At 35.7% G+C, this 12,719-nt stretch overlaps 1 protein-coding gene and 1 pseudogene across 1 annotated transcript in view; one reads left to right on the top strand and one right to left on the bottom strand.

Moving 5' to 3' along the window:
• Positions 1-12,719, top strand: part of TANK (TRAF family member associated NFKB activator) — a 97,037-nt gene that overhangs the window by 2,859 nt on the left and 81,459 nt on the right. The window lies entirely within an intron of this gene.
• On the bottom strand, positions 2,008-2,696 carry LOC102423337 (annotated as a pseudogene).

Below are 12,719 nucleotides of genomic sequence, written 5' to 3'. Positions count from 1 at the left end.
CTCTCTTTTTTTTTTCCTGATTGGACATGTCAAAGAGTTAATTTGGATGTATTACTTCTATGGTTTTCATTTTTTTAAATAATTAGTTTTTTTATATTTATTAATCTTTCTTAATGCTTTATTTTAGAATATTTTACTTTTACTTTTCTGTTCTTGAGTTGAGTGATTAGTTCATTTATTTATTTTTTTCTTTTCTTGTTTTGTAATGAAAATATTTAAGGCTAGGAATTTTCTTTGAGTACCATTCTAACTACATCTCACTTTTATATGTCACTTTCACATGGCCATTATTTTATGATTTTTTTCATTGTAGCTTTATTTCCTCTTTGATCCAAAAATTACTTAGGATAATAAAGGTTTTTTTTAGTTAACAGGCTTTATTTTTTAGAATAACTTTAGATTTAGAGAAAAATTGAGCAAACATTACAGAGTTTTCATATACCCCATCACACACAGTTTCCTCTATTATTAACATCTTACATTAGTATGGTACATTTGTTACACTTAAGGAACCAATATTGATACATTTTTACTAACTCAGTCCATAATTTATTCAGAATTCCTTAATTTTTCCCCCTTTAAAAAAAATTGAGGTAAAATTCACATCACATAAAATTATTTTGAATACTATTGTAAATAGAATTATTTCCTTAATTTCATTTTTGGATTGTTCATTGATGATGCATAAAAGCACAACTGATTTTTGAGTGTTGATCTTATATTTAGCAACTTTGGTAAAATAATTTGTTCATTCTTATGGATTCTTTGGAATTTTTTTATACATAGGACTAGATGCCTAGTGCACAAAATTTGTGCACGGGTGGGGTCTCTAGGCCTGGCAGGCAATCAGCTGATTGGAGCCTTCTGGCTGCCAGCCTGGGCCTTCCTTCATTCTGCGCCGCCCCCTGGTGGTCAGCGCATGTCATAGCAAGCGAGCAAACTCCTGGTCTCCTGGTCGAACTCCCGAGGGGACACTTTGCATATTAGCCTTTTATATATAGAGATAATATCTGCAAACAGATATTTTCATTTATTCCTCTCTAATTTGGATGCCTTTTATTTTTTTTCTTGTTTAAATGCTTTGGCTAGAACTTTAGGACAATGTTGAACTACAGAGGTCTTGATCCTGGTTTTAAGGGGAAACCTTTCAGTTTTTCACCATTGAGTAATATGTTAGCTATGGAATTCTCATAAGTTCTCTTTATTATATTGAGGAAGTTTCCTTCCATTTCTAGTTGTCTGCATCTTTTTATTTAAATCATGAAAGGGTGTTGGATTTTGTCAAATGTCTTTTCTGCATCAGTGGAGATAATCATGTGGGGTGGGGTTTTTTTCTTATTCTATAATGTGGTATATGCCACATTGAATGATTTTCTTCTGTTTAACCACCCTTGCATTGCAGGGATAAATCACATTTGGTCATAATGTGAAGTCTACTTAATATGCTATTAGTTTAGTTTACTAGTATCTTGTGGAGAACTTTTGCATCTTTATCTGTAAGTGATTTTGGTTGTTGTTATTTTTTATCAATTCTTTAATAGTTATGTAACTATATTTAAGAAGTAAAAAGTGTTTATAATTCATTTACGAGTGCAGTCTGTTACACTATTAAATGTTACTTGACCTGTTGCATAAAGTAAATAATGCATGAGAATTAGTCCTGAAACTGTTCGCTGAAGTTCTATTTCCAAACCAGTGGATTAAAAACACAACTGTGAATGTACAAAGACATAAAAATGTACAAAGACATAAAAACTCATATTATGATAAAATCAATTGCAAAAATAGAGAATCCGCATCCTACCCGAATAATATAAGAACTCAGCAGTTTTCCGCAACTTAAACATGAGGTCCACACAGAACATATTAAAGATATCTTTCAGTGTAATGCAACTGTATAAAGCTAAAATAAGATCATTAGATGACAAATGTATCAAAAGTCAACCAAATTTAGAAAATACATCTAATTCTAAAGTAAGCAGAAGTAAAAAGTCAGTTTACAAAGAATTATAACTGCTCTCCATCATCAGAGTCCAAATCATATTTCTTTCCTTGATAGTTTTCTTTTCCAGCTTTGGGAAGTCTGTTCCAAATTTCTTTTGGCTCTGAAATGGTAGCTCCATTAAATTCCCATCGTAATTAAGAATATCAGAACAACCAAGCCTCCATTCTAAAGTTTCTGTGGTGAAGTCATCTGTATTTTCTAGGCCAATAAGTCAAGCAACATAATCTTGTGTTTTTCCATCTTTTACCAGTGCCAGTGTGGGAATGATTTTGATCCTCAGTCTCAAAAAAAGGAAAGGTGCTTTTCTACATTCAGCTTCAAAAATGTGGTCTCCAGACGTTTCTTGGACAATATTACCAAGTGAATGTCTAGCATTTTACACCTGAATGTGGAGTCTCTGTAGAAATGGCAACCCACTTTTTTACTCTCTCTGACTTCTTGAAAAAAGTCTCTCTTGCTGGGGATTTCTCTGTAGTCCCCAGGTCCTTTTTGAAAGTCATTCTTGTTTCTGCTGTTGAGCTTTTCTTAGTGCCTCAAATCTCTTTTCTTTGAGGTGTTCCAATTCATCCTCATCCATCTGATCCAGTTTCTGAATTTCAGCATCCAAATGTTCTTCCACTAGTTTGGTAGTCTGAAGCAACTGGTTCTCCAGGACTTTTAAAAACATCTCAACAGATGCATTCGCTTCCATTCTTTACAGTTCAGCCTTGCTGGGCTCTCGGCGATACCTGAGAAATGACGGACCAGTGGCTCCAGAAGAACAGTCCGCTCTGGCTTCAGCCTCGAAACAACTGCTAGTGGCTAATAACCGGCTGTCACTTTTACCTCCAGATTGGCCGGGGTCCTTCTATATCTTACAGCCTGTGACCCTGAGGAATTGAGAGGGGAGAGGAATATTGGTTTTTAGTTTTCTTTTATTTCCGTGTTTTGTCTGACTTTGGTATCACAGTAATCCTGGCTTCATAGAAAGAGTTAGGAAGTATTTCCTCCTCCTCTGTATTTTTTAAGAGTTTGAAAAGAACTGGTGTTAATTCTTCTTTACACATTTGATAGAATTCACCAGTGAAACCAACTGGTCCTGGACCTTCCTTTCTTAGGAGGTTTGTGATTACTGATTAGATCTCTTTGTTATAAGTAGGTTTGTATTTTCTATTTCTCCTAGATTCCGTTTGGGTAATTTGTGTGTTTCTGGGAATTTGTACATTACTATTAGGTAATCTAATTTGTTGGCATATGATTATTCATAGTATTCTCTTATTATCCTTGTTATTTCTGTTTAGTTGGTGGTAATGTCCACACTTTCATTTCTGATTTTAATTATTTGTTGTTCTCTCCCATTTTCTTATAAGACTAGCTAACGATTTATTGTCAAGCTTTTCAAAAACTGATTTTGACTTCATTGACTCTACTGTTTTTTCACTCTTTATTTCATTTATCTCTGCTCTGATCTCTATTGTTTCTTTTCTTCTGCTAGCTTTACTTCTTTTCTAGTTCTTTGGTATGTCAAGTTAGGTTATTGATTTCAGACTTTTCTCTTTTTTAAAAAATGTAGATGTTTACAGCTATTCATTTCCCTCAGAGCACTGCTTTCATTGCATCCCATGAGTTTTGGCATGGTGTGATCTATTTCTAAGTAAATCTAATTTCCCTTGTGATTTCCTATTGATCCATTGGTTAAGAATGTGTTGTTTAATTTGCACATATTTATGAATTTTCCAGTTTTCCTTATTTTATTGATTTCTAGCTTCATTTCATTTTGGTTGGAGAAGATATTTTGTATGATTTTGATATTTTAAGTATATTGAGAGTTTTTGTGGCCTAACATTTAATCAATCATGGAGAAGTTTTCATATCCACTTGAGAAGAATGTGTATTCTACTGTTATTGGGTAGATTGTTCTATATATATATGTTAGGTCTAGTTGTTTATACTATCCTTCAAGTCCTCTATTTCCTTTTTGAACTACTGTTTTTTTCTATCATTTATTAAAAGTAGTATCTCCTTGACCTAGCCGGTTTGGCTCAGTGGATGGAGCGTTGGCCTGCAGACCGAAGGGTCCCACGTTGGATTCTGGCCAAGGGCACATGTCTGGGTTGTGGGCTCGATCTCCAGTAGGGGGCGTGCAGGAGGCAGCCGATCAATAATTCTCTCTCATCATTGATGTTTCTATCTCTCCCGCTCCCTTCCTTTCTGAAATCAATAAAGAAATATATTTAAGAAATAATAATAATAAAATAAAAATAAAAGTGGTATCTCCAACTATTATTCTCTACTGTCTATTTCTCCCTTCAGTTCTATCAATATTTGCTTCATGTATTTACAGGGACAGGGGGCGTTTGTTTGATGTGTACATCTGTATAATTGTTATATTTTCTTGATACATGACTTTTATCACTATAATGCCCTTCTTCATTCTTATAACAGTTTTTCATGTAAAAGCTATTTTATCTGATATTAGTATAGCTGCTCCATCTCTCTTTTTGTAACTATTTGCATGGAGAATTTTTTCACGCTTTTACTTTTAACTTATTTATGTCTTTTTATCTAAAGTAAGTCTTTGTAAACAACATAAACGTAGTCTGATCTTGTTGCATTATCCATGCTGCCAAGCTCTGCCTTTTGGTTTGGGAGGTTAATCTGTTTATATTTAAAGTAATTACTGATAAGGAAGCCTTACTTCTGCCATTTTGCTATTTGATTTCTGTATGCCTTACACCATTTTTCTGTTCCTCACTTACTTCCCCCATTACTGCCTTCTTTTGTGTTTCGTTAACTCTTTGCTATATACCATTTTATTCCATTCTCATTTGCTTTTATATATTTTTTAAGGTACTGTCTGAGTGGTTACTATAAGGATTAAAATTAGCAACTTAAATTTATAACAATCTAATTTGAATTAATACTAACTGAACTTCAATAATATACATTCTACTCATATACAGCTTGATTCCCTCCCTTATGTTGTTGTAATCACAAATTTTATCTTTATACATGGTGTGCTCATTAACATAGATTTATAATTATTTTTAAGCATTTGTTTTTTAAATTATGTTGGAAATAAAAATAAGACTTCAAACAAAAAATACAGTCACGCTGGATTATATATTTACCTATGTAGTTGTCTTCACCAGGGTTAATTTTTTGCTATGGATTTAAATTATTGTCTAGTAGACTTTTATTTGAGCCTGAAGGACTCTATCATTTCTCATAGGTTAAGTCTACCAACAACAACTCCCTTACCTTTATTTGTATCTCAGACTATTTCAATTTCTCCTTATTTTTGAAGAATAGTTTTGCCAGACATAGAATTCATGGTTGAGACCTATTTTTTCCAGCACTTTAAATATGTCATTCCATTGCCTTCTTTCCCTCATAATCTCAAAGTGAAATTGTTTGTATTCTTACTGAGGATCCTTTGTTCATGATGAGTCATTTCTTTCTTACTACTTTCTTACTACTTACTACTTTCATCTTGGGCTCTCGACAGTTTGATTATAATGTACCTCAGTATGAATCTCTTTGTGCTTATCCTACTGCTGTTTATTGAGCTTCTTGAATGTGCAGATTCAGTCTTTCATCAAATTGGGAAATTTGGGGCCATTATATCCTCAAAAAAATTTTTTTCTGTTCCTTTTCTCTCACTTCTCCTTCAGAACTTCCATAATGCATGTGTTGGTTCACTGGATGTTGTCTCACATGTCTTTAGGCTCTTTTTTCTTTATTCTTTTTTTTAATGCTCCACCAACTAGATAATTTCCATTGCATTATCATCATATTCGCTGGCTCTTCTGCCTCCTCAAATCAGCTACCAAGCCCCTCTAGTAAATGTTTTGTTTCACTTATAGTATTGTTCAGCTCCAAATTTCTATTTTGTTCCTTTTAATAGTTTCTACCTCTTTACTAATATTCTCATTTTTTCCATTTATCATTTTCCTCATTTTCTTTGGTTCTTTGTCCATGGTTTTCTTTAGCTCTTTGGGCATAATTAAGATAGTTGATTTAAAGATTTTTTTTCTTGTAAGTCCAATGTCTAGCTTTTCTCAGGAAGAGCTTTTAAAGACATTTTAAATGATAATTACAACCACTTATTTAAATTAAAAATAACTATATGTAGAACCACATACTTAAATTACAGAAATGATCTTTTAGTTAATATTATTGAGTTTCTTTGGTATACCAGGCCCTGTTTATATATTATCTCATTGTACATACACACAAACTTTGAGGCAAGTACTACTATAATCTGCATTTGACAGATGAAGAAATTGAGGTACAGGGTTAAGAAAGTCATATTGTAAATAAATGACAATGCCAACATATGAATGAGACAATTTTAACTCAGAATTCTTACTTATTACCAATATGAATTACCTATCTCAGCTTGAGTTTGGTTTTGCGGGGGAAGGAGGACAATGACCAGCTAGGCCTCAGACTGGTGTTTGCACATATACTTAATATCATTATAATAGCCATCCTAACTTCAAAAACATCTATATGTCCCTAACCGGTTTGGCTCAGTGGATAGAGCATCAGCCTGCGGACTCAAGGGTCCCAGGTTCAATTCCGGTTAAGGGCATGTACCTTGGTTGAAGGCACATCCCCGGTGGGGAGTGTGCAGGAGGCAGCTTGTCGATGTTTCTCTCATCGATGTTTCTAACTCTCTATCCCTCTCCCTTCCTCTCTGTAAGAAATCAATAAAATATATTTTAAAAAAAAATCTATATGTGCATATTGGAATTTTAAGTGTGGAGCATGTCATAGAGGGGAAAGGACAGTGAAATGGGGATCTATAGCTAAGCCCATAGTTCTAACCTGGAAGGGGAGTCAAGTGAGGTCCTGCTTAGAGTCAGTCCAGTTAGCCGAGGCCTAACAGACCAAGTAAAACATGAGGGAAACATGTTCTGGAATAAGAAAACCACATGAGCAAACACCTGAAAAAGACAGAACAGGGAGCATTTGAAGTATTGAAAAAGCCCCAAATCAGCGAGAGGAAGAGAGAAGATATGAATCTAGAGAAGTAAGAAGAAGCTTCAAGGTTAGAGTTTGGATTTTATTCTAAGGGTGATATGAAACCAGTGAGTGATTTTAAGTGATACAGGAACATAACATTTAGAATTTGACAAGAGTAAAAGCGAGGAAAACAGTGAGAAGGCTGATATGGTAAATATGAATTGATAGTGGCTTGAACAGGGGTGACAATAGACATAGTCACAATGAGGCCAGAGTGTGACAATAGGGACACAGAGTATATGCAGCAAGAAATGTTGCAGAGGAGCATTTACATGAGTTACCTTATTGGGTGATTGATTAAATGCTGGGAAGTAAGAGTATTATGTTATATGAGCAATGTTTTATTTTCTTTCTTCTATTTACACGATAAAAAAATGAACATATAATTTTTATTCTACTTGTACTTATTTATCTTTACATTTTAAGAAGCTAAAATAATATATGTTCAATTGTAGTTAGAGTGAGATCCTATCTATCATTTTCTTATTTCCACATATAAAATATAAAAAATGAGTCAATTAGAAATTTTTACTTCCTGCCAGCTTTCTTTCACCACTTGAGTTTTTGTTGCTATAATTAGGAAGTTTAGAATATGTTATTATTAAATTATTTTTTATACTTATATCTTATGTCTTAAAAATTATTTTTAAATTATTTTTAATATTTTCCTTATATTTGCAACAAGTTTTTACTTAATCTAGTATTTAAATTATTTCAAATAATTATAAATATTTATTTCATATCAGAATTTCATCTTTGGTTTTTTATTTTGATTCCCTTCTTGACCAACTGAAGTATATCTTCAGTTATTTCAGAAAATGAGTGGTATATTTCTGATCCCTGAAGTACCTAAGAATGTCTTTGTTTTCCTTTCCTATGTGAATGATAACTTGTGTGGCTATATAGCCTTTGTATAGACAGTTCCCAAACAACTGTAAATGTTATTCTACTCAGTTTCTGAAGTTTAATAATGAAGATCACTTTTCCATATTTTTCTTCCTTTGCAAGTAATTTCTTTTCTGCTCAAATTCTTGTTGATTATTTTTCCATACTTTAGATACAGGCAGTCTTCCCTCACCCGCTCAAGCCTGGATGAAAGCCTTTCCAATGTGTTTTCAGAGTATCCCACACTTACCCCTATTGTAATATTGTAATACCACATTGTGCAGCAATTGCCTGCTTCTGACATGTAGCTCAATCACAAGACACTCTAAGTTATTTGGTTAGGAATGTGTCCGGCTCTTCTTTGTATTCGTAACAGTTAGCATATGTCAAGTACTCACAAAAAATTTGCTGAATAAATTGATAAATCATTAATATCACATTTTTACCAGAATAGGTCAAAGTTTGGTCTCTTTTCTTTAATATTTTTCAAGACTCATTGAGTCCTTTTCATCTCTGCTTTGGACTAAATTATTACTTCACATACCTTTTTATATATCTTTGGTTGCTATTTCTGTTCCATTTACTCTGATCTCTTCTGAAGAAGTTGAAGCACTATTTTTCTACTATTTCATGCAATGGTTTTCATGTATTTGTCCTTTACATTTACATTTTTATAGAGTTTTTTAAGCTTTTACTCTAAACATTAATTTAATATTCTGTAGTACTGATCCCTTCCTGGATTTTGCCTAAATAATATTTGAATTTTGACATTGCATATTCTATGTCCTTATAGCCTTAACTTATTCAATTTGTTTTTATTTCTCCCTGCCACTTAACTAGGTCTCTCCTTACCTTAGTCTAATATCTTGCATTTCATCTCCTGTTTCATAGAAAATGCAAAGAAGATTCTTTCCATTTACTTTTTTTTTTTCTGACAGTGGTCAGCACTTAACTACCTAACAGTCCATTTACTTATGCTTCTAGTATCATTTTCCAAAGTGTTCACTTTCTCAGCATTTTGAGGATTCTCTCCTACTTCATTCATGCAGCATAATCTTTTAAAAAGGAATACTTTGTCTTGAATTTACTCATTCTAAGCCTCAGGTATCCTTTACTAACCCAATTTATGGATTTTCCTTGATTCTCATTATTATCTGCCTGAATTCTATTAGTTTCTCTGCACAGATCTTGAACTTAGAGACAGTATACATGTACAGTTCACAGCTAAATTTTTGGCGTGAAATTGACATTTATCAATTTTGTCACCACAGGTATTGGCTTGCGGTGAGACTCCTCATTCTAATTGCCTATTTTACTATGAAGAGACTAATTCCTAGTTAATCAGAAACAATCATTGGTCTTTTCCTTGGTTGGAACCATATATGAAAAATTAAACTCCCAGTGAGAGTCAAACACACTATTCTGTCTGCCCAGCCCCTTTGATATTTTGCTTCACATGTCCTTAAACACAGAGCATCCTATCTCTCTACTCCCATTGGGATCATGTTGCTATAATCCAAACCATAGCTCCAAAATGGGTAATAGTGAGAAGTGCTAATGGGGGATATTGGGGCAAGGAGGTGTAAAATACTACTTGTAGGTTACACATAGTAGTGGGATTACTGTCAATTCATTCGTATGTACCATGAGCCAGATAGGTTTGTTGTTGTTTTTTAAATATGTTTTTTTTATTGATCTTAGAGAGAGAAGGAAGGAGAGGGAAAGAGAGACAGAAACATTTATTTTTCTTCAGGCCAGCAGATTTGGTCACCTTCAAATAACAAAGTTCATATCCATTTCAGCCCCCACAGTTCTTGCAAATGGTGGGAAATCCTGTCAGATTTTGTCACCAGGGTTACAGCTACTCTTTTGATGCTTTTAGTGGCTTAGAAAAAGGCACCCCTCTAGGGATGATTCAAGCCCAAGGGGCAAGTGAGCACCTCTGTCAGCTGGGTACACTGAATAGGGCACAGATTGCTCAGCCATACACCTGGTTATCAATCCTGCCTTTCAATGCTATTCTGAGTTCTCATATTTTCCTGATTTTTCATTTAGTTTAGAGAATCTGAGACACAAACAGCTAGTCCAGATGTCATCTTAAATCAGAAGTCAACCAGATTCTATTAATAGTGATATTTCGCATCTAAGATTTGAGTGAGATCATTGATGCTTACCTGACATTCCCAGTTGTAGTATTTATACTGGCAGCTTTCCTTGTCCCTAGATTTATATTTAGAACTCACAATAAAATATTAAGTAGTTTTGAAAATAGCTTCTAAAATATTTTTAATAAGTCTGCAATTCTCATTTTCATCCCAATCTACCACACAGTACTGCTTGCTAACCTAAGGTATCTATAATAATAAAAGACTAGTATGCTAATTAGACCAGACAGCCGAACAACCTTCCAGACGTCATTCCGGACGTCCTTCCAGATGAAGCCGCAGTTGTGGGGCCAGAGGCAGAGGCTGTTAGGGGTGATTAGGCAGGCATGCAGAGTGGTTAGGGGCAATCAGCAGGCAGGCAGAGTGGTTAAGGGCGATCAGGCAGGCAAGTGGTCAAGGGCGATGAGGCAGTCAGGCAGAGTGTTTAGGGGTGATCAGGCAGGCAGGCGAGTGGTTAGGGGTGATCAGGCAGGCCGGGAGAGTGATTAGGGGTGATCGGGCAGGCAGGCAGGCAGGCGAACAGTTAGGAGCCAGCAGTCCCAGATTGAGGGAGGGATGTCCGAGGGGTCCTGGATTGCGAGAGGGTGCAGGCTGGGCTGAAGGACCCCCCCACACACACACGAATTTCATGCACCAGGCCTCTGGTCTATAATAATAAAAGCGTTATATGCTAATAACACCAGACAGGGGCTGTGAGGGCCAAGGCAAGCTGCCGTAGCTGCGAGGGCCAAACCTATAAAATGTATGTTTGTACATAAAACATTGAGCATGAACCTTAATGTGAACTATGGGCTTTGAATAATAATGATATGACAATGTAGGTTCATCTATTGTGACAAATGTACTACTCTGCTGGGAGATGTTGATAATGGAAGAGGCTTGTGCATGTGTCAATGTAGGGAGTGTATGGGAAGTCTCTGTACCCTCTTCTCAATTTTGCTATGAACCTAAAACTTCTCTAAAAAAATTAATTCTTTTAAAAAAGTTTTGTATTGTCATGTTTAACTCAATAACTTATTACAAGAAAACTGTTCAACTGGTCACAATTTATATACAAGAAGTTTGTGTTTGTTTAAAAAAGCCTTTAAAACTATATTTTGGTTTTGACTTTTAAAAGGAAGCCCAATATTTTAAAATGCACTGTCAAGTTTTTAAATCCTTGGACTTACTAGCTTAAGGAAAGAAGTGCAAACATCAGGAGTGTAGGGAGAAGTTGGGGCAGCTAGCGCCTGATCCCCCTGCTCTAACAGAGAAAAAAATTCTATCACAGGAGGAGCAAGAAGCTGTACTTCCCCGGGGAGACAGCAGCTTCTAAGTTATATGGACCATATAACCAGAAAAAAAAAAAAAAAGAAGAAGAAGAAGAAGTTCAAGAACTCCAGAGCTTGGCTTAACATTTTCAGGATGAAGAAAAAATTATGAACTGAAAACCTGTTCAGGCATGGCGTGGCCAGGATCACTAGGACTGGAGAGTTTATGACTTAGAAAATGTTGTCAAGTCTATGTATGGATATAAAGTTATGTTCTAGAGCAGGCTCTGCCTGACAAAAATACATAGTATTCATGGTCATTTTTTCTTGGCTTTGTGTTTGGTGGTGAGGTCTTTTTCAAACACCATTAACCCACATCAAATATATGCAAAAGCAGTGAGAGTTTTAAAAACTATTTTTAAATAAATAAGTAAATAGGTCTTTATCATGGAAGCTTCTGAGAATGCTCCCTGCTTTCATCCAGATGTAATCATACTGCAGTCAACATGGAGAGTCCCAGCCTTTGGTGTGCTCAGGAAGCTGCCACATGGGCTGTGGATTTGACTACTTTCATTTCCTGAAAGGAATCCCAGGGAAAACCTTGGTGATGGGAAGGAGCCAGCATGATGCGCGTGACTTGGGACACCACCTTTCATTGGTAGAGCATTCTATACTTTACCATGAGCTTTTGCTTACTTTATCGGATTGATCTTCTCAACCATCCATCCAGTAAAGTAAGTTATTATTGTCCTCCTTTGTCAGATTAAAAAAAAAAAAATGAAGGTTCATTAGGTTAAGCAACTTGCCTTAGCCTGTGGGTGTCAGAGCTAAAACTGGGAGTACAAACACTTTCCTTGAGTTATCTAAAATTTGTATCTTGGACAATATTCAAGCATGGCTAGGAAATGGCAACATCGTGGGAAATTTCCTAATAAAGATTTGTTGCCTTTACCAACCATTCAAACTTTAGCAAGTACAGTTAATGAAAGGCGTTACTTGTTGGGGGGGAAACCAAATGTGTGTGTGTACGTGTGTGAGTAGTGTTTCTCAGAGTGTGGACCTTAACCATATCCACACGAGGATCTGTCGAAAACATAGGTTCCTTGGCTTCACCCAGTTCCTCTGAATTCTAGGAATCTCTATGGGTGAGTTGTTAGAACCTTCATAAGCCTCTCGGGTGATTCTGTGTTCGCTAACTCACTACAGGGTGGTTTTAGACCTGGTTGGTTATTTATTGTTCGGCAAAAACCTAACCAAGACCCTCAGGTGACCTTTATACTTGACATTGGTCCTCTTTCAGTGGCAGTTTTCCGTGCGAGGCAGGGAGGGGGGGGCTGCGCTGGGCGGGGCTTGTGCGGGTGGGGGCGGGGCGGGGGCGGGGCTGCTCTGGCGGGGCTTGTGTGG

This window comes from Myotis lucifugus, unplaced genomic scaffold (genome assembly GCF_000147115.1).
Source record: "Myotis lucifugus unplaced genomic scaffold, Myoluc2.0 scaffold_5, whole genome shotgun sequence".
NCBI classification, from domain to species: domain Eukaryota; kingdom Metazoa; phylum Chordata; class Mammalia; order Chiroptera; family Vespertilionidae; genus Myotis; species Myotis lucifugus.
Note: the sequence above shows the minus strand (reverse complement) of the source record. Positions and strands in the feature narration are given on the sequence as shown.